The 22978-nt window shown below is 36.3% G+C and overlaps 1 protein-coding gene across 4 annotated transcripts in view; it reads right to left on the reverse strand.

The window, feature by feature from the left end:
* Positions 1–22978, reverse strand: part of LOC115213946 — a 1060743-nt gene that overhangs the window by 185077 nt on the left and 852688 nt on the right. The window lies entirely within an intron of this gene.

Below are 22978 nucleotides of genomic sequence, written 5' to 3' on the forward strand. Positions count from 1 at the left end.
TAGCGTTTGGGTGTGTGTGTGTGTGTGTGTGTAGTACGTAGTCGCCGTATCGGCGAATGACCATGAAATTAGCGTCGCGATGATAATGTGTCGGTTTCAATTCTGCCGTTTGACACATTGAGCATTTAAAAATCCAGTTGTCTCAAATACAATGTCAGGCTAATTCCGCATAAAGATTTCATTGATGGTATACATCTCTGAGTAATACTCGTTACCATACATGGTAATTCCATGGACCGAGAGGATCAGTTGATCAAGAGAATTATCACTCATGGTCGGAAGAAGGTATACATCTCCGAGGAATGTACATATGTATGTATGTATCTATGTATGCATATATATATATATATATATATATACTCAAAATAAGTAACAAGGATATCCAATGTACAATCGTTTCATGCTACTTCATTTTATTAAACACTGTAAGTATTACATCAGTTTTAAAATGTCGAGCAATCTTCAACCACATATAGAATTTTTTAATTAAACGAACAATGCACATTTTTATACTTATTTCATATGCCAACATTACAAAGAGGGTAAATATATAGACAGTGAGGATTATAATCACCCCATTTAATTTATATGGATAATACCATACAAAATTCTGGTGCCTTTAACTTAAGTACCATATTCATCTGATTCTAACTTTTGCTGAACTTATATATATATATATTTATATATGTATGTATGTATGTATGTATATATGTATGTGTGCGTATGTGTGTACGTCTGTATTATGTGTGTGTGCATATGTGTATGTATGTATGTTTGTATATGTGTATCTATCTGTATATGTATGTGTGCATGTATTAATGCATGTATGCATGTAATAAATATAAGTGTGTATGTGTATGTGTGTATGTATGTCTGTATTATGTGTGTGCATATTTGTATGTACGTATATGTGTTTTTATATATGTATGTATGTATGGGTGTATGCAGGATTTTGTGTCAAGTTATAATGAAGACAATTTAATATTAAAGAATTTCCTAAATGCTTAGGAGAGTACATGTACTTCAGAGAGTACATGTTTGTTAAACTTTTATGGAAGTAGGATAGTAATAACTTCGAAAATTTTACCTCACATCCTCCATCAGACTAATGATCTCTCTCTCTCTCTCTCTCTCTCTCTCTCTCTCTCCTCTCTCTCTCTCGTCTCTCTCTCTCTCTCTATATATATATATATATATATATATATATATATTATATATATATATTACTTTATATCTATATATATATACATTTAGGCGGCGAGCTGCTAGAAACGTTAGCACGCCGGTGAAATGCTTAGCGGTATTTCGTCTGCCGTTTCGTTCTGAGTTCAAATTCCGCCGAGGTCGACTTTGCCTTTCATCCTTTCGGGGTCGATAAATTAATACCAGTTACGCACTGGTGTCGACATAATCGACTTTGTCTGTCCTTGTTTGGCCTCTCTGTGTTTAGAGCCCCTTGTGGTTTAAAGAAATAGGTATTGGTATGTAGAAGACCCAAAGAGTGTCAGGTAACGCTAAGTAAGAGCTATGTACAGACGTAGTTAATTAAACTCTTGGTTCGATCATGATACGAGTGATCACTCGTGATGGCGATGTTATGCCTCCATTCATCTCACACGGCCCCAGGTTCAACACGGAGGCGTATAACAAGTTACCTAGAGGTAGAACTGCTCTGGGTCAGAAGGTGGCTGTTGGAAGACCCTATTTTTGACAACAGGACTCTGCACCATGCCACACAATAGTAGGAAACCAGTCATGGCTGACAATTTCTATCTACGACTACATCCCACCTAACATCTGGTACCTAAATCTCCACACTGCAACCCTCTTGATTATGTGTGGGGTGTAGTTGAGAGAGAGACCAATAAAACTCCTTGTAACACTGAAGACGAACTGAAGGCAAGGATTATGGCAGCATTCACCAACTTAATCAAGGAGACTGTCCAGAAGAGTTGCAAGAGATTCCGAAGTCGTCTGGAGGCCGTGGTTGAAGCAATTGGGATTTTATGGAATAAATTTACTCTTTAGTATTTCAAGATATTTTTATGTAATTTTGGTTAGTATCGTTACAATAAGATGTCAGTACCGCGAATATTTTTTTAACTATTTATCTTTTGAGTAATTTATACGACAGTTTATTCACTGCACCCTGTATATATAATATATATATATATATATATATATATATACTTTATATCTATATATATATACATTTAAGGCGGCGAGCTGCTAGAGAAACGTTAGCACGCCGGGTGAAATGCTTAGCGGTATTTCGTCTGCCGTTTCGTTCTGAGTTCAAATTCCGCCGAGGTCGACTTTGCCTTTCATCCTTTCGGGGTCGATAAATTAAGTACCAGTTACGCACTGGGGTCGACATAATCGACTTTGTCTGTCCTTGTTTGGCCTCTCTGTGTTTAGCCCCTTGTGGGTAGTAAAGAAATAGGTATTGGTATGTAGAAGACCCAAAGAGTGTCAGGTAACGCTAAGTAAGAGCTATGTACAGACCGTAGTTAAACTCTTGGTTCGATCATGATACGATTGATCACTCGTGATGGCGATGTTATGCCTCCATTCATCTCACACGGCCCCAGGTTCAACACGGAGGCGTATAACAAGTACCTAGAGGTAGAACTGCTCTGGGTCAAGAAGGTGGCTGTTGGAAGACCCTATTTTTGACAACAGGACTCTGCACCATGCCACACAAGTAGGAGAACCCAGTCATGGCTGACAATTTCTACGACTACATCCCACCTAACATCTGGTCACCTAAATCTCCACACTGCAACCCTCTTGATTATGTGTGGGGTGTAGTTGAGAGAGAGACCAATAAAACTCCTTGTAACACTGAAGACGAACTGAAGGCAAGGATTATGGCAGCATTCACCAACTTAATCAAGGAGACTGTCCAGAAGAGTTGCAAGAGATTCCGAAGTCGTCTGGAGGCCGTGGTTGAAGCCAATTGGGATTTTATGGAATAAATTTACTCTTTAGTATTTCAAGATATTTTTATGTAATTTTGGTTAGTATCTGTTAAAATAAGATGTCAGTACCGCGAATATTTTAACTATTTATCTTTTTGAGTAATTTATACGACAGTTTATTCACTGCACCCTGTATATATATATATATATATATATATACTCACACGATAGGCTTCTTACAGTTTCTGTCTTCCAAATCCACTCACATGGCATTATTTAGCCGAGGCTAAGTAGGAGACACTGAACCCGGAAACATGTGGTTGGGAGGCAAATCTCGTGGTACAATATATATTAGTGTAAGGAGCAATTACGAAAAATTGAGAGTAGAAGTGGGAGTATGTGGAAAAGAGAAGGTTACATAGATTAGAGTGGATGGAAAGAGGACGGAGAGATTAAGTGGGAGACACTCCTGGGACGACGGTGGTGTAGAGGGCGTGGTGGTGGTGGTAGTGTGGTAGTGGTAGTAGTAGTAGGAGGAGGAGGAGGGGTTGTGTAGGAGACTGAGTGGGAGACGGAGAGATAAAGGTAAATAGCGAGCGAAGAAGAGATAGACAGATGCGTAGATAGATAGATAGATAGATAGATAGATAGCTAGAGAGAGAGAGAGAGAGAGAGAGAGAGAGAGAGAGAGAGAGAGAGAAGTACGTGTACAAAGAGAGAAAATGGGGGAGAGAGAAAGAATGGGAAGGAGGGGGAAGTGAAAATATAACAAAACAGATATATGAAAATGATGAAATTATAACTGATACGCAACAAGGGAATACACACACACACACATGGAGGAGAAGTTTGTTTACATTTATACTTATATAAGTCTCTGTATATACATATATAAACTTGAATGCACATGCGTATACAGACACACACACACACACACACACACACATATAAATATATCTACTCGTATGTGTACATACATGCGTATGCATGTACACATATATATGTGTGTGTGTGTGTATTTCTCCGTTCCACCCTCTCCCTGTCTCTCTATTTCCTTATGTATATATATATATATACATATATATGTGTGTGTGTGTGTGTGTGTGTGTGTGTGTATGTGTGTGTATGTAGCTCTTTACGTTTCTTATTGGATTTTGCTTCTGTTGAAATTTACTTTGTCAAAAATTTGAAAAGAATAAGTGATTCTACTTAAACTCAGATTTACACTCGCTCACACGAAAGACGGGTATGGTTAACATATAAATTATAGATGCGGGTGTGTGTGTGTGTTTATAAAAGTAAGTGCATGTACTTACGTAAATACATACTTACAACTCTATGTATGTATGTATGTATGTATCTATCTATCTATCCATCTATGTATGTATCTATCTATTTGCATCCCCAACCAAGAATTTTTGATGTAATACATGTCCTTGTGGAAGTAGTTGTGCGCGGCTGAAGAAGGCCACAGACACACATTATGCATTGTTATAAATCCGTCTAATAAAGGCCCGAAACATATGTACCGCTGAATCCTTGGCATCATGTTTTTATTTTGATTAATTTATTTGTACACACATACACATGGGGACGTACATACACATGAACAAACAAGCATACATAAACATGGATAATAAGCAAAGATGGGGAGTATCATAACCATGTGTTGAGAGGAATTCTTTGAAGTTTGAATAATCCAGCTTTGGAAACATGGGTGTTTTGTTTACATACTTAAACAACAATTATTCAAGCACCATTTGAATGGCATGGGCTACTCGACCTGAGGAAAATTCTAACTGGGCCCCACCTGCAAGGTCATCCTTTGTTTAAGAGATCACCATGTTACGCAATATGGTTGCGATGCATGAGCCTGGTGCACCCTTATCAGATAGGTAGTCATGATGGGTATACTGGGCTTTGTATATTTTATCCCAGTGTCACTTTGATGTCTCACTCACTCAATAATAATAATAATAATAATAATAATAATAATAATAATAATCATAATAATAATAATAATAAGCGAATGCCCGAAATTGGCACAACGCGAATAGAAAATACCTCATGACAATATGGCAAGAATGATCCATTGGGAGTTCTGTGGAAATCGCAACATACAAAGAGCAAAGACGTGGTATGAGCAAACTCCAGAAGGAGTCGTCGAAAGTGAGAATTGTAAAATTCTGTAGGATATAATGATCCAGTATGATCACCTGACCAGACATCGGAAACTGGACATTGTTGTGGCGAATAAAAATGAAAGAACATGTATGACAATCGACGTAGCATGCCCCGGTAACAACAAGATCAATGTGAAAGAAGAAGAAAAAATATACAACTATGACGATTTGAAATGGGAAATACGAAGGTTGTGGTCAATGAGGAGATTAGATGTGGTACCAATAATAATTGGTGCGCTTAGAAATATCAGCACTCAACTACCAACATTAACTGAAAAAGTTTGGTGCAAGAGTGAACAACTACAAAAATCAACATTACTTGGAACTGCAAGAATTCTTCGCAGTGTTCTTGAAGCAAGACCAGAAAACAAGTGTCACCGTGGGCAGCTGGCACTTTCCATCATACCCAGCAAAATAAGAGGTGAGTTTTCAGATAATGATAATAATAATAATAATAATAATAATAATTATGATGATAATGATGATGACAATGAACTATACTCCAAGAGTGAAGTGTCAAGATGTTATGTAAAGAGGAAAGAAGGAAGAGGGGGATTGGTGTGTTGTGAAGGTTGAGTAAGTGAAGAGGAGAATAGCCTGGCTTGGTATGTGAAGGGGAATAAAGAAGAAATGATTGAAGCAGTGAAAATGCAGGGAACCCTAAAAGTAGACCCTAAACAATTTAAGAAAGTCCAGAGAGCAGATGAAGAAAATTTAGCAGGAGAAGGAAATGCAGTCAGTTCTTGAAGAATAAAGGTGATATTGGTTGGAATAGAACCTGGCAATGGCGCTCAAGAACAAACTACACCAAATATCACATTGATAAAAGAACTGACTCGCTACAGTGTAGGATGTGCTTCTGAGTAAAGACTCTATCGATGTAGACTTAGACTTTCATCCTCTTGTGGGTCAATGAATTAAGTACTAGAAGAGCAATGGGGCTATATAATCGACTTATCTCATGTCTCGAAATCCCTGGTCTTGTGACAGTTATTTTCAGTATTCTAAAAATTATTTTACCTCCATAAATTCACTATTTATTTTATATATTTTCTATTACTCTCTACGCTTCCCTTTCTTTGACGAAGGAGCAACGTCCGAAACGTTCCGAATTTACCCTCCAATTCACAAACCTAAAATTGTAATTTTTGTCAAATATTCTTCTTCTTGCATTGTCAATATTATTTTTCATCCTTACACGCACACGCGCGCACGCGACTGTATTTATCAAAATAGGCACATGTATGTGTGTGTATATATATGATATTTACGCACGCACGCGCACACACACAACCCCCTCTCTCTCTCACACTCACACACACACATCCCCCCTCTCTCTCTCTCACTCACCCACACACACACACACACACGTATATGCATAGGTGAAGTGAGAATTTAGTGTCATGTTTATATCGAACATTTTTCCAAATTTGTTCCAAACACAAAGTTATTTTTAGGGATTTTATCCGAATCCTTTTCATCCTACAAATATTTACGATTTAGTTTAAGACAATATTTTAATCCAAATAATACGTTGTTATATTTTTAAAAATATTATCATCAGAGACTTGAGATGGTATCAGTTTCTGAAATGTATTTATATTTCCTCTTCAATAAATATGGTGTGTGAATGGGTGGGTGGGCTTTGTATGTATGTATGTATGTATGTATGTATGTATGTATGTGTATGTATGTATGTATGTATGTATGTATGTATGTATGCATGCATGTGTGTGTGTGTGCGTATACCTGCATATACACACACAGGCATATATGTATATAATATATATATATATATATAATACATACATATATATGTGTGCGTAGGCGCAGGCTTGGCTGTGTGGTAAGAAGCTTGCTTCTCAGTCACATGGTTCCGGGTTCAGTCCTACTGCGTAGCAACTTGGGCAAGTGTCTTCTACTATAGCCTCGGGCCGACCACAACCTTGTGAGAAGATTTGGCAGAGGGAAACTGAAAGAAGCCCGTCGTATATACATATATATATATGTGTGTGTGTGTGTGTGTGTGTGTGTGTGTATCTGTTTGTTCCCCCCCCCACCTTCGCTTGAAAACCGATGTTGGTGTGTTTACATAACCAGTAACTAGAGGTTCGGCAAAATAAACCGATAGAATAAGTACTAGGCTTACAATAAATAAGTCTTGCGGTCGATTTGTTTGACTAAAAGCGGTGCTCCAACATGGCTGAAACAAATAAACGAATAAATGGAGAAAAGAATACTTCGTTTTTTAACAGAATATACTATAACTATATATCTATCTATCTATCTATATATATATATATATATATATATATATATATATATATATATATATATATATGTACAGATGGATGCAAACATACATTTATACGCTTATATATAAATATATATATATATATATATATATATATATATATATATATATTTATGTGTGTCTGTGTGTGTGTAGTGTGTATTTTCTTCAATTTCCTTCTTGTATTTTAATCCTCATTTTCTTCTCTCCGATCGTAAACGCTCGCATTCTTACGGCAAGTTTCCTTTCTCCGTGACCAGTCCAGAAAATACACTCTATATTTTCTATGGCGGTTTATTTCACATATCTATCTGTAGTTTTCATTTGTATCCATAGACAAACTATGTTCGGCATCGTTTATGATTACTTCCGGTTTAGTTCCTGATTAAAATCTGTACGTTTTGTTTTCTATATATGTCCTTTTCTTTCGTTTACTTTGAACCCTGGAAATATCTAGAATCTCCGGAAGAACCTATGCTTAAAGGCATTCCATCCATGATAATTCCGTCTGAACATTGCCTATCTACGATTACATTATCCACTTCGTCCATCGCTGTAGATACTACAGTGTATAGTGTAGATTTTAGGCGATAGTGCTGTTATTTCTAGCATGAGGAGCAACCACATGTGGGCTCAAAAGTTATCTTGGCTTTTTGCTGGACGTCGATTAGAGTGGAATAGTGATGATGACGACGATGATGATGATACTTGGCGAGGTAATAAAGGAAAGGAGCAGAAGAAAGAAAAAGAGAAAAGCGAAGCAGCAGCAGTAGTAGTAGTAGTAGTAGTGGTAGAAGAAGAAGAAGGAGGAGAAGAAGAAGAAGAAGAAGAAGAAGAAGAAGAAGAAGAAGAAGAAGAAGAAGAAGAAGAAGAAGAAGAAGAAGAAGAAATAATCAATCAGTGTCCGTTCAGTTTACGGTGATGCTGGCTAGAAATATTTCGTCGCCATCTTGTATATCAGCTGAACAGAGCAAAAAAAAAAGGAAAAAGGTAAACATCGAAGATGATGGTTCTATAGGAAGGCTATCATTCATGTTGGAATGGTAAGAATGGAAGTAGAGATGGTAGGTATGGATGGGTAAAAGAGTGGAGGGAACCAGCCAGGTAAATACAGGTTTTCTCAATTGTTTCAGACAGTTTTATGAAGACGAAAGTTAATTTTAGACCTGTAATTTGAAATGAAGAATTAGCTAGCGTCCGAAGACGAATTCTCTTTAAGTTTCGAGAGTAAGGCATAAAACACAAATAACGGCAACCAACTAAAGACATGGACAAATTTAGATTATCCTGCAGACACCATACCGCGCTACCACCATTACCCACCACCGATGTCTGAACAATGCACGCGCGCGCGCAGACACACATCGCATGCACGCACGCACGCACTCGTATACACACACACAGTGTACGAGCTCAATCTGTACCCCTCTGTCTCTTTCTTTCTCTCTCATTCAACATTCTCTTTATCGTTAACATCACTACACGAATATATGTTTATATTTCTCTCTATATATATATGTATGTGTGTGTGTGTGTGTGTGTGTCTGTGTGTGTATAACGACCTCGAACCCACAAGAGTAAAGAAGAGAAACAGAGACAGGCGGAAACAGGGAAAATGCCCCCTTGTAAATTGTATTTGAATACGATGCAAATATTTTTTTAAAAACCTTTTCATTTAATTTTTCCAAAATTTAATTCTTCCAAACTTGTGTTTCCATACTTACAGTTGAAAAAGTCTCAATGACCGAAACCGGTACTGAAATGTGTTTTATAAAAGTATTTTATCATTTTCTACCTTGACTTTATATATATATATATATATATATATATGCACATACACACACATAAATATACAATATATATATGCACGTGTGTATTTAATTCTGTGTTGGTATTCATTATCAAGTACACGATTATAGCTAAACACACACGCACACACATGCACACAGACATACAAACACACATACCCACATACAAACACTTAATGCACATAAACAGCCATCGTTGTATCGTCATTACCAACAATATATTTTTTATTTGGCTGGTTGTTGTCCAATAACCAAATCCCTGAATCTGGCAATCTAGATGTTGGTTTTTGTCCGGCCTTTATTCTAAAAAACACCAGCATGCCGTGCTAGGTTTAGATCGTACCATTATAGATTTGAACATCTGTAGAAACACAACGGGTTATCTAGAAGTGCAAGCATTTATAGATTAGAATACCCCGAGTGTAGCAGTTAAGAATGAAATGAAAGAAATCCTTCGTAATTGGGTACAGTTATATACAATATTTGCGTACATACATATATACATATTTATAAATGGGTACACACACACACACACACACACACACACACACATATACATATATATAAATATATGTGTACATTAACACTTATAGGGGGAAGAACCGGCAGCGATTTTGACTTCTTAACGCTCCCTTAACTTGGAGCAGATTGAACGATTGGATTTGCACAGATTTGGTATTTTCTCAGCTCAGAATGTACATCTAAATAATGCAAAAAGCATTCAACAAAAAATAAACATATCGAGACATTAACTGTCATGAGATGCTCCCGCTTATTACGTCTCTACTCTTTGGTACATCAAATGGAAAGCTATGACATCATATATATATATATATATATAAGTTCAGCAAGATTTAGATTCATATGAATATGGTAATTAAGTCAAAGGCACCAGAATTTGGTATGGTATTATCCATATAAATCAAATTGGGTGATTATAATCAAAATAAGCAAAAAGGATATACAAGGTGGAGTAGTACAATTGTTTCATGCTATTCCATTTTATTAAACACTGTAAGTATTACATCAGTTTTAGAATGTCGAGCAATCTTCAGCCGCTTATAGAATTTTCCAATTAAACGGACAATGAACATTCTTATCCTTATTTCATTTGCCAACATTGCTCGACATTTTAAAACTGATGTAATACTTATAGTATTCAATAAAATGAAGTAGCATGAAACAATTGTACTACTCTACCTTGTATATATATATATATATATATATTATAATGAGGGTACTACTATTAGTAGATACGGAATTTACGGATTTACGGATTTTTTCTCTTACGAGATTTTTCACGCTGACTACTGATAATTTCTTTTAAAGATTTTATCCTCAATATATATATATATATATATATATATTCAGCTTGAAACAAAAAGAAATTGAATGGAGACTCAGCAGATCCGAAGATTCCCTTTCTTGTGATCTATCAAAAACATACACCAGCCCTGCATCACCGAAGCACAAATGCAAGAAACCAAACTGACCTCTACCATCTGAAGTAGATTAATGGATAATAAACAATAGATGGGGATGTTAGAGGGAAAATTCAAGCAATTACGCCTCGGTTCCACTATTACCTTTACTCACATCGACAAGAGATCAGACCACAGCCTTTTTCAGTACATATGGAGGCTGATGGAAAGCAACGTCGACTATGAAATACAGCGGAAAACATTAGGCGTAGTAAGCCATTCATAAACGTGCAAGAAATTGATGTGTATGTTCCGAGATGAATATTAGGCTGAACATCAAAGCTTCAATAATATATTTGATTACAAAATCAGAAACCTTTTGCAGGAGTCGACAATACAAAAAATATTTCTATTGAAATTTTGGAAACCTCTTTTAGAATCATCAGGTGCCTGTAGTAAGAAAAAGCCAATGTTCCGACCGGGAAACTTGAAAGTGTACCACATTTACTGTTAGAATATTTGTATCGACTTTCATAACTAACACGCTGATATGCACTGACCCATATCGCCTAGGATATGCTTGAATGAATACTTTGTGAGCCCTACTTCTTCTATTCACCTCACATATGTTCTGTGAAAGTAGGAAACTTATGTTTTTCTATTTGTAGATAATATTGAAGAATAGCTTAACTCAGAAATTTATCACCCTGTAATCACGAGCTTAGAACTACGTCTCCATCTCTTAAATACGTTTTGCATAAAAAAGAAGCAAAGTCTTCCAAAATTACGGCCTAAAATATTACACATACATATTTGACTGTCAGATAAGCCTTTCATCTATCATGATTAGCTTTCAGAGATCTGTAACCATTTCCTGAAACTCTTAGAGATTGCATACATACATATACACGTATACACACTGATATACGGGTGTACACGCAGGGGTACTTACATCCCCACACGCACTCACACACAACACAAACACAAATACATATTTACTACGCTAATGCTTGGCCCCTGCTTTGGCTTATCACCTCCTTAGCTGCGTTTCTGTTTTTAACGCAGTAGTACCAGCGATTTGAATGGTACTGTCCCGGTGTCGAAACTATAATGATATTCGGTAGGCAGCTGAAGATGAGATACATTTGATGTACTGGTTTATTTTCGAAAGTTGTTGACTGTAAACCTTTTGATCTTGCATTCTCGTGACTCTAATTTGTCTTCCATTAAGATTCTACTTCTTGAAATCTTAGACTTATTTAAAGGGTCTTAATGATTTAGTTTAGGATAGTGGTTTGTGGCAGATATTATACCATACATTGATAGTGCAGGACTGCCCTTTAAATCCGATAACGGATACACTTGTTTAGGAGTTTAGTTAATGGAAGATCATTTGGTATTTAAATATATGTGTGTGTGTGTGGTGGGGATGAAGGTGCGTGACTTACTGGTTAGGGTATTCAGCTTACTGTCGTAAGGTCACGAGTTCGAGTCCAGGCGGTGCATTGTGTTTTGAGCAAGACATTTTAGTTTACGTTACTCCAGTCCACACATCTGGCAAAACTGAGTTGTACCAGCAATTCGAAAGGGGCCAGCCTTGTCACATTCTGTGTCACGCTGAGACTAGCTGAGAACTACGTTAAGGGTGCGCGTGTCTGTGGAGTACTCGGCCACTTGCATGTTAATCTCAAGAACGGGTCAACTAAAGCACTCGTTGTCGTAACAGCCGGAGTGCTAATGTGTGCGCGTGTGTATGAGTGTATGTGCGCGTGTGTATGAGTGTATGTGTGCGTGTGTATGAGTGTGTGTGTGTGTGTGTGTGTGTGTGTGTGTGTGTAGGCACACAATTTGAAACTGAAGTGAAAATGAGTGACAAAATACCATAGTCGCAGGAGTGGCTGTGTGGTAAGTAGCTTGCTTACCAGCCATGGTTCCGGGTTCAGTCCCACTGCGTGGCAACTTGGACAAGTGTCTTCTGCTATAGCCCCGGGCCGACCAATTCCTTGTGAGTGGATTTGGTAGACGGAAACTGAAAGAAGCCTGTCGTATATATGTATATATATATGTGTGTGTATATGTTTGTGTTTCTGTGTTTGTCCCCCTAGCATTGCTTGACAACCGATGCTGGTGTGTTTACGTCCCCGTCACTTAGCGGTTCGGCAAAAGAGACCGATAGAATAAGTACTGGGCTTACAAAGAATAAGTCCCGGGGTCGATTTGCTCGACTAAAGGCGGTGCTCCAGCATGGCCGCAGTCAAATGACTGAAACAAATAAATGAGTAAAGAGTAAAGAGAGTCGAATACATTTGCGTCAACACTAAACAAAAACAAAATTCTCTTGCAAATAGCGAATGCTTTACTCTAAACATTCAGTAATTTGTTGTCTCCAAGACAAACTAGAAGTCAGAATTTAGCAGTTCTTAGCTAAATCGCCAAAACCACAGTTCTTGCGAGGATATTATACTCGCTTTATTTCCATTCCTTTTATGCTTGTTTGCACTCTATTTGGTACATCTCTTTGTCTTTGGGCTTTTTTTTTTCTCTTTATCTATTTAAAACTTTGAATCTCTCGCATTTGGAGGAAATAAAAAGGAACAAAGAACAATGAAGAAAAAGAAGACAACGACGATGGCGATAATAATGGCGATGATGGTGATATATGGAACCACAGAAACAGATGAAAGAACTATTAGGAAGAATTAACAAAACAATAAACACAAAATGTAGAAAAAAAATCAAAAAAATCCAAGACTAAACGGTTAAATGTCAAAATAAAAAAAATAAGAACGAAATAAAACTCAAAAGAGGTGCATGAATGTATGTATGAAGAATTAAATGTGAGTCTATGTGTGTGTATAAAGATAATATACAATATATATATATATATATATATATATATATATATATATATATATAATAATATATAATATACATATATAGATCTGTATGCGTTAGTATGTGAGTGAATGCGTGCGTGCGTGCGTGTGCGTGTGTGTATGTACATATATATATATATATAAGGATACATACATATATATATACACACGCACATTGATATATGTAATATATGTATATATATATATATATATATATATATATATATATATATATATATATATATAATATATATATATATATATAGATAGATAGATAGATAGATAGATAGATAGATAGATTAGATAGATAGATAGATAGATAGATAGATCTGTATGTGTACGTGAGTAAATGCGTGCTTGCGTGTGTATGTGTGTGTATAATCTTAAGAAAGAGAGTCATTGATGCTAAAAGGACGGAGAAAAAACGTTATAGACAAGATGAGGACGCGATGGAGGTTGCGGGATGCGGCGGATTTATATGGTTCTTCGCTACAATGTAATGGCGGCATCATTGATACAAACATTTCGCTGAGAATATTACTGTCGTTAGATGCACTTATACCTACGTCTATGTATGTATGTAGTATGTATGTGTGTGTGTGTGTGTGTATGAGGGAGGAAGAAGAGAGATATGGCGTGGAAGGAAAAAAGACGACAATCCCCATAATGTGTGTATTGGAATCTTTTCTTCCATAATATAAAAACATTTACAACGTTGCAAGAATTACATGTCTCTCGAAACAACAACAAAGGCACTAATGACAATAATAATAATAATAATAATAATAATAATCACAAGAAGAATGAGAATAATAATAAGAAGAACAACAACAGTAGCATGAACCAAAATGATCAGCACTACAGACAAAAATAACAACATGACGAACATAGTGAAAAGATCAGATTTTTGTCAAATAAGAAGCATGTAAACTATAAAAGACAGGTAAGGGAAATAGAGAATGCAATAAAGGTAGAAAAAAAATGGAATAAAAAGTGTACAAAATATAAAATAAGACGGTTAGAAATTTGAAGAATTTAAAATGAGAATCTTTTTTAGCAAAAAAAAAATATATAAGGCAAGAACGTTTAGCAGTTATTTTGTAAAAAATGTATTTCACCTGTCAATATGCCTATAATATTATACAATATAGTATAATACGCGTGTGTGTGTGTGTGTATCGGTGGTGCATTAGCTCAATTGTTAGAGTGCAGGATAGAATTGGATCATACAACGGAATGATATTGGCACCGATTCTCCGTGCTATTATTCATATTTACGTCAGTGTTTCAAATCCTAGTGAGGTAAACTTGTTCCTTCACTCTTTCGGGGCCGATAAAAAAATGTTATCACCAACCTGAGGCGCAGTAAATTATCGGAATTAATAAAGGAAAAAAATTGATTGTCGTGCTTAGTGTGATCCGACTCATTACATTTTGAGTTCGAATCTAACCCGAACTGAAAAAAAAAAAACGACCAATCACATACAGCTAGCTGGCATTCAATTGGCGTATCAAGTTTTGATTGGGTTTTGGATAGAAAATTCACAAAAAAGTCACTTCTATTGATTTTTAATAGCTTTGCGGGGTGACTGGGGAAATGTGAAGATGTGTACGACAACCCTTGGACGGTTTTGAATGACCATAGAAAGTGCGAGCCCTCTAACTGAAAAATTGTGGATTTGTATAAAGGACACGCGCACACACACACACACACAGACAGACATTTTGCTGTTTATATATAGAGAGATACATATAGGTATATACTTATATATGAAAACACACACAGCGTCTCGTACACACAAGCACATGTATCTTCCATTCGATCCAAGGAAGCTGTTTCCATTGTGTTTTAGAATTGCTAACACCATGTCTATGTGTGTGTGTGTGTGTATGTGTGTTAGTGTGTGTGTATTTGTGTGTGTGTGTGTGTGTGTGTGTGTGAGTGTGCGCGCGCGTCTGTAGTATGTGTGTGTGCGTGTGCGTCTGTGTGTGTTTGTGTGTTCACGTGTATGTTATGAAAAGGTCACCACGATCATATGTCTGAGTGCTCTGATAGCACAATCAGGGAGATAGCACCCAAGAAATAAGGGCACAACTGAGGGCCGCAAGATCAGCCTCAAAATAATTCAATATAATCGGGAAAGACAAAAGTCTTAACAAGAACATCAGGCTAAAATCTCGTGAAGGCCCTAGTTTGCTCTGTTGCACTGAGTGGATGCGAAAGTGGGACCCTAAGAACAAAAGATACGGCAAAATTCAAAGCATTTACAACACCAGGCTAGGGAAGAGTAGTGAGGATCAACTGGATTGATCATTGAACTAATGAGTCTCTACTTTGCGAAATGGAAACAGAAAGAAAATTTTAGCAACTTTCAGCCAGTATTCTGGGATGTCATCAAGGCCCAGACCTCAGCAGCTAAAATAATATGATATATATATATATATATTATATATATATATATATATATATATAAATATCTTATATATATATATATATGTACATGTTTGTGTGTATAATTATGTGTGTATGTGTACATGTGTGTGTACGTATATATAAGAAAAAACATTACTGAGATATGTGCAACGAACAATCGGTTTCATTTTCTTTTGAATCTTCAGCAAGAATTACATAAGCTGGAACAAAGTTTTTTTCGAAATTTTGTATAAAAACACGGCAGTGAGTGTTTGTGACTTTTTTTTTCTTTGAATAGTAAACAACGTGTAAAACACATCGTTTTAAAGAGAAACCACTTTTATAGTATAGAATGTGAATAAAATCGCTTCCATTCCTTGTTGCCACTTATCTATATTTGTCCGAACTTTGGTAACGCATTTCACTAAAAACCTGGATAACGTGTGAATGGATGGATGGATAATTGATTGTATATTCACACCGTACGTTTAATATATTTGTAAATCACGTAACAAGAAATCTCAACATAGTTAAATAGAAAAATAATATATTTGCTTATAGCAAATAATATAAAAACACTGTCTCGCTTTTATTTTTCTCAGAATCTCTGACAACGAGTAAATGGTGACGGTTGCTGGAAGACAAAATTCTTCAAATTTTAGAATTAGTCTTTGATAATACAAGATAGGATTCTCACCTATGTATATAAATGTAGGGTGGGTCAAACGTAACGAAGTCTCATTGCATATTGCGATCTTTGGGTATAATTTTCTACATTTTCATAGTCCGACCACCCAGTGTAACAAATTTTCACCCACGACAATCTTCAGTTAAAGCAAAATAAAATTTGTGAACTGAGGCAATATTTATTATGTTTTTGAAACAAGATGTCTATAGGAAATGTTATCTCAGCACAAATACTGCAGTAATTGGAATATTGACGAAGTGTATGCCTGAAGTATGATGCATACATGGATAATTTGATTAGATGCTGTTCGAATTGCATATACCGGATTTTAATGAACTGGGCGGCTATTCGCAACATCAGTGATAGTTTTATTCGCTTTGTCTTATATCGAAGACAGCGACTTCTCATCCACGCGCGTGGCAGGCTGCAAGAATATGTCATTGCAAAAGCCCCAAAAAGCGAAATACATCTGCTCTCGCTGGTCGCTGCTAGAATAAACTTTTGTTTCTCACTGGTATATATTGTGATTTTGATACAGTACGTCCTTAAGAGATATTACTACAAGAGCCGCAGTAATGGGCCTAACATCTCTGTGTGCATATATTAAGTATGATAGTGGAGGCGCAATGGGCCAGTGGTTAGGGCAGCGGACTCGCGGTTGTAGGATCGCGGTTTCGATTCCCAGACCGGGCGTTGTGAGTGTTTATTGAGCGAAAACAGCTAAAGTTCCACGAGGATCCGGCAGGAGGTAGTGGCGGTCCCTGCTGTACTCTTCCGGGCGGCGAGCTGGCAGAATCGTTTGCGCGCCGGGCGAAATAAAGTACCAGTTTCGTACCGGGGTCGATGTAATCAAATTAATCCCTTTGTCTGTCCTTGTTTGTCCCCTCTATGTTTAGCTCCTTGTGGGTAGTAAAGAAATATATATTAAGTATGGTACACAGATAGCTAACTACTAATTAATTGCTTTTCAGCGAAAAATCCTATGAAATCCTGAAATCCCGTAGAAAACTAGTTTTCCACCAAGAAGCAAATTTACAACATAACCCAGAAATATCAATAACCAAGAAGATTTAAGTGATTGATTCTTGCAAGTGGTTACGCAGCTCGCTTCGAAACCAGGTGGTCTAGGATCGATCCTCAGTAAATGAAATTAATACGTAGAGTTGTAGCTATGCTCGTGTGTAAGTGAATATATAAGCCCGTACGATGCTATACATACATACATATATATACATATACATACACACACACACATATATATATGTGTGTGTGTATGAATGCATAAAAGTGAGTATATACATATTTGAGTGTAGATATATGCATGTAGGTATGTATGTATGTGGGAGTATGTGTGTGTGTATGCATGTGTATATGCAGGTATGTTGGCTTGCATGTGTGTCTATCTATGTGCATCTTTGTGTATGTAAGTGTTTGTATAATTATATTGACGTCGAGATTCATTGATGTTGTACGTGTGTGTGGGCATGCTGTTGTGTATGTCGTTGTGCGCATGTACGGTTTCGCGCCGGAAGCAAGTTAGAGAGAACGAGTGAATGAGTGTGCTATCTAAGGAAGATTAAATAAGATTGAATTGATTTTGCAGTGGATTAAAGACTTCAGAAGTTGGTGCGATATTCGCGAGGAGAAGGATGAGTGAGAGACGTTAAAAGGAGCAGAGAGAGAGAGAGGGAGGGAGAGAGTGGGAGGGAGATAGAGCAAAAGAGAATGACTGCTAACGTTATTTCAAGAGGGAACGTGTGATACGAACATCCATCCTCCCACCCACATTTCTCACTCCGTTCCTCCGCCTCTCTTGATGTATATGTGCGTGTGCGCGCGTGTGTGTGTGTGTGTGCGTGTGACTGTATCTTTGTGTATATGTATGTGTGTATATTCTTACATGTACACAGACATAAACGCATACACATGTATGTACGCACACGCATACACTCACATACGTACGTACGTATATATGCATGTAAGCATAAAATATACACACATGTAGAAGATTTGAAGGGAATATTTTTCCGTGTGAGCCCTTAGCAGAGTGCTCCATATTGATTAAATTCGAGTCCTACGCCTTGATATGGTAACATATAAGACAGGTCTATCCATAACTCATAAGATAGCGTGTTCATAAAAGATGGTATTCATGGATGTATACCGTGGTAAATTTTTTTTTTCTGTGATAAATCTACATTAAGTATGATACATAGCTGGTTATTATAATCTACTACCGCTTCGGTTGCATATAAATAGTTTTTATTCAGCCGCGCGGCTATTAGCAACGTCACTAAAAGGTCACTTACAGTTTTCCTATACCCATTGCTAGCCGTGTGTATGTACAACTGACAACGCCCAATGAAGCTGAAATGCGCATCTAACATTCCCATCAGCGACTGCAAGGACGACTTTAGTCTGACTACGATATATATTGTGTTTCTAATCATACCACTTCCATAAAAGATATTATCACACTCGAATACCGCAGTAAATTACTTTCCGCGGTGTATTCCATTAAATACGGTACACAGTTGTCTCTCTCTAGCTTTCTTTTTTCTCTTTCTTTCTCTCTCTGTCACTCTCTCTTTATCCCAATCTCACTCTGTGTGTGTGTATATATATATATATATATATATATATATATATACGTACAATGGACAAAACGTGCAGGATGGAGAGTCGTTGAAGAGGCCACAGGAAGTGTGACGAAAGATTTTCAAACAAAGACCATAAAATATGAACAATAATAAATCTGAAGTGAAGAACGAATATGTAGTGTGTGTGTTTATTTGGCAAAAAAATGTCCATCCCAAAAGACAACAATATATATATATATATATATGATATATAATATATATATATATATATATAGGAGAATTCACAAAAAAAAAAAAAACAGAAGTCGAAGACAGGTGGTGTCGACAGCAAACAGATATATTCGTTTAACGCTCGGGAAGTGAAAATGTTTTTAACGTTTCGAGCCTACGCTCTTCCACAGAAAGGAGCACAGAAAGAAACAAGGAGAGAAAATAAAGAATGTGTAGTGGCTAGCGATTTATCACGGCGAATGTTTGCTTGTATGCATGTATGTATATACACAAGTAGTTGTATAAAGAAAAGACAGTTTGAAAACGTATTTGATTTCGGCAATTACTTAACTGGTTTCACAATTTCGTTACATTCAACATTAATGTAAACTGAAAGGACGTGGAGTTATGACGTCATTGTCCCCTAATTTGATATATTTCTAAAGGCCGAATGTTTACATGAAAAAAAAGTTATATGCTTCACACTCCCCGACGTCAGTGCAATACAGGACGACTTGTATTAGGAAGAAAGCTTATATATCAGTAACGACAAATCAGTAAAGCAATATTATAAGATATTTGGTGATCAAGAAAAAAAGGGGTGGGGCACCATCAAGAGACAATTTTAGATATGGCCTCAGCATTTAGAAATGTAATGAAGTATATTCTATATTTAATATAAATATCATATTATTCGACACCATAGATCAATTGTAAACTGTAGAAAGGAACTTATTTCTAATTGCCGACATAGGACAAAATTAATTCCGAGAAACTTCGAAATAGAATATCTTCATGCTTGATGCGATCAAAAACACAGCAATTATTCGAAAACTTCACTTTTGTGTTTGGCTTGCAAAACTGACGTGTAAAATGCAAATATGTAAGTTGCATACCGGACGGGTCATTCTGCCAGAAATAATCACTTGCACTGATTCGATTTCACTTCTTTACTATTAGTCAACAGCTTCACTTTTCAATGAGTTAACGAATGCATTGTTTGATTAATCATTCGGTCAGTCAATCAATCAGATTTGTAAAGGTCCTTTTGTTACTATTTGTGCCCATAAATGGCATTCCCTCTCTAACCAGGTCTGCCTCGGGTCAGTCTCCAGTGAAAATTAAACCCCATCGTAATTTTTTGGATGAGATTCCTTTGGATTCTGATTCCATTACGTATAGAGTTTACATTCTTATAATTAACCGTGCAACACCGTGTTTGTTATTTTCTTGACGAAGACAGAAAGTTTTAATCTTTGAGCAACAACCTCCTGCTCTGAGAACCATTAAACACACGATTCATAGTTAAATATTGCTTGAATAAAGAGATCAACGAGACTTGTCTTAATTAATACGAGTGAGTTCCCTTGGTCTAATTTATACGAGAGATGTATAAGAGAAGGCAGGAGTTTAAAACGAGGCTATTAATAACGCATGAAGGAAAGCTTTCCCTTGTATTGTTGTAATAACAATTGTTTATTACGAACGTTATTTCTGGATGGGGAACTGGCGATTCGAAGAGGTTTTGTGGAAGGAGACGGGAAGGATCCTCTAGCATTGGTCTGGTGGAAAACAATTCAACTAGTCATATTCTATTTCATTGTCTGGTGTACTTCTGCTTTCATTCATTAACAAAAAACCACTCGCGAGCGAACGTGTCTGTCTGTCTGTCTGTCTGTCTGTCTTGTCTCTCTCTCTCTCTCTTCTCTCTATATATATATTAATAATATATATATATATGTATAATTATTATTATAATATAATAATATATAATATATATATATATATATATATATATAATATATATATATATATAAGGAGATTCACAAAAAAAAAAAAAACAGAAGTCGAAGACAGGTGGTGTCGACAGCAAACAGATATATTCGTTTAACCGCTCGGAAGTGAAAATGTTTTAACGTTCGAGCCTACGCTCTTCCACATAAAGGAGCACAGAAAGAAACAAGAGAGAAAATAAAGAATGTGTAGTGGCTAGCGATTTATCACGGCGAATGTTTGCTTGTATGCATGTATGTATATACACAAGTAGTTGTATAAAGAAAAGACAGTTTGAAAACGATTATTGATTTCGGCATTACTTAACTGGTTTCACACATTTCGTTACATTCAACATTAATGTAAACTGAAAGGACGTGGAGTTATGACGTCATTGTCCCCTAATTTGATATATTTCTAAGGCCGAATGTTTACATGAAAAAAAAGTTATATGCTTCACACTCCCCGACGTCAGTGCAATACAGGACGACTTGTATTAGAAGAAAGCTTATATATCAGTAACGCACAAATCAGTAAAGCAATATATAAGATATTTGGTGATCAAGAAAAAGGGGTGGGGCACCATCAAGAGACATTTTTAGATATGGCCTCATCTTTAGAAATGTAATGAAGTATTTCTATATTTAATATAAATATCATATTATTCGACACCATAGATCAATTGTAAACTGTAGAAAGGAACTTATTTCTAATTGCCGACATAGGACAAAATTAATTCCGAGAAACTTCGAAATAGAATATCTTCATGCTTGATGCGATCAAAAACACAGCAATTATTCGAAAACTTCACTTTTTTGTGTTTGGCTTGCAAAACTGACGGTAAAATGCAATATGTAAGTTGCATACCGGACGGGTCATTCTGCCAGAAATAATCACTTGCACGATTCGATTTCACTTCTTTACTATTAGTCAACAGCTTCACTTTTCAATGAGTTAACGAATGCATTGTTTGATTAATCATTCGGTCAGTCAATCAATCAGATTTGTAAAGGTCCTTTTGTTACTATTTGTGACCCCATAAATGGCATTCCCTCTCTAAACCAGGTCTGCCTCGGGTCAGTCTCCAGTGAAAATTAAACCCTCATCAGTAATTTTTTGGATTAGATCCTTTGGAATTCTGATTCCATTACGTATAGAGTTTACATTCTTATAATTAACCGTGCAACACCGTGTTTGTTATTTTCTTGACGAAGACAGAAAGTTTTAATTCTTTGAGCAACACCTCCTGCTCTGAGACCATTAAACACACGATTCATAGTTAAATATTGCTTGATATAAGAGATCAAAACGAGACTTGTCTTAATTAATACGAGTGAGTTCCCTTGGTCTAATTTATACGGAGATGTATAATGAGAAGGCAGGAGTTTAAAACGAGGCTATTAATAACGCATGAAAGGAAAGCTTTCCCTTGTTATTGTTGTAATAACAATTGTTTATTACGAACGTTATTTCTGGATGGGGAACTGGCGATTCGAAGAGGTTTTGTGGAAGGAGACGGGAAGGATCCTCTAGCATTGGTCTGGTGGAAAACAATTCAACTAGTCATATTCTATTTCATTGTCTGGTGTACTTCTGCTTTCATTCATTAACAAAAAACACTCGCGAGCGAACGTCTGTCTGTCTGTCTGTCTGTCTGTCTGTCTGTTCTCTCTCTCTCTCTCTCTCTCTCTATATATATATATTATAATATATATGTGTATATATATATATATATATACATATATATATATATATATATATAAATTATATATAATAAGATATATAATATATA

This window comes from Octopus sinensis, linkage group LG7 (genome assembly GCF_006345805.1).
Source record: "Octopus sinensis linkage group LG7, ASM634580v1, whole genome shotgun sequence".
NCBI lineage: Eukaryota > Metazoa > Mollusca > Cephalopoda > Octopoda > Octopodidae > Octopus > Octopus sinensis.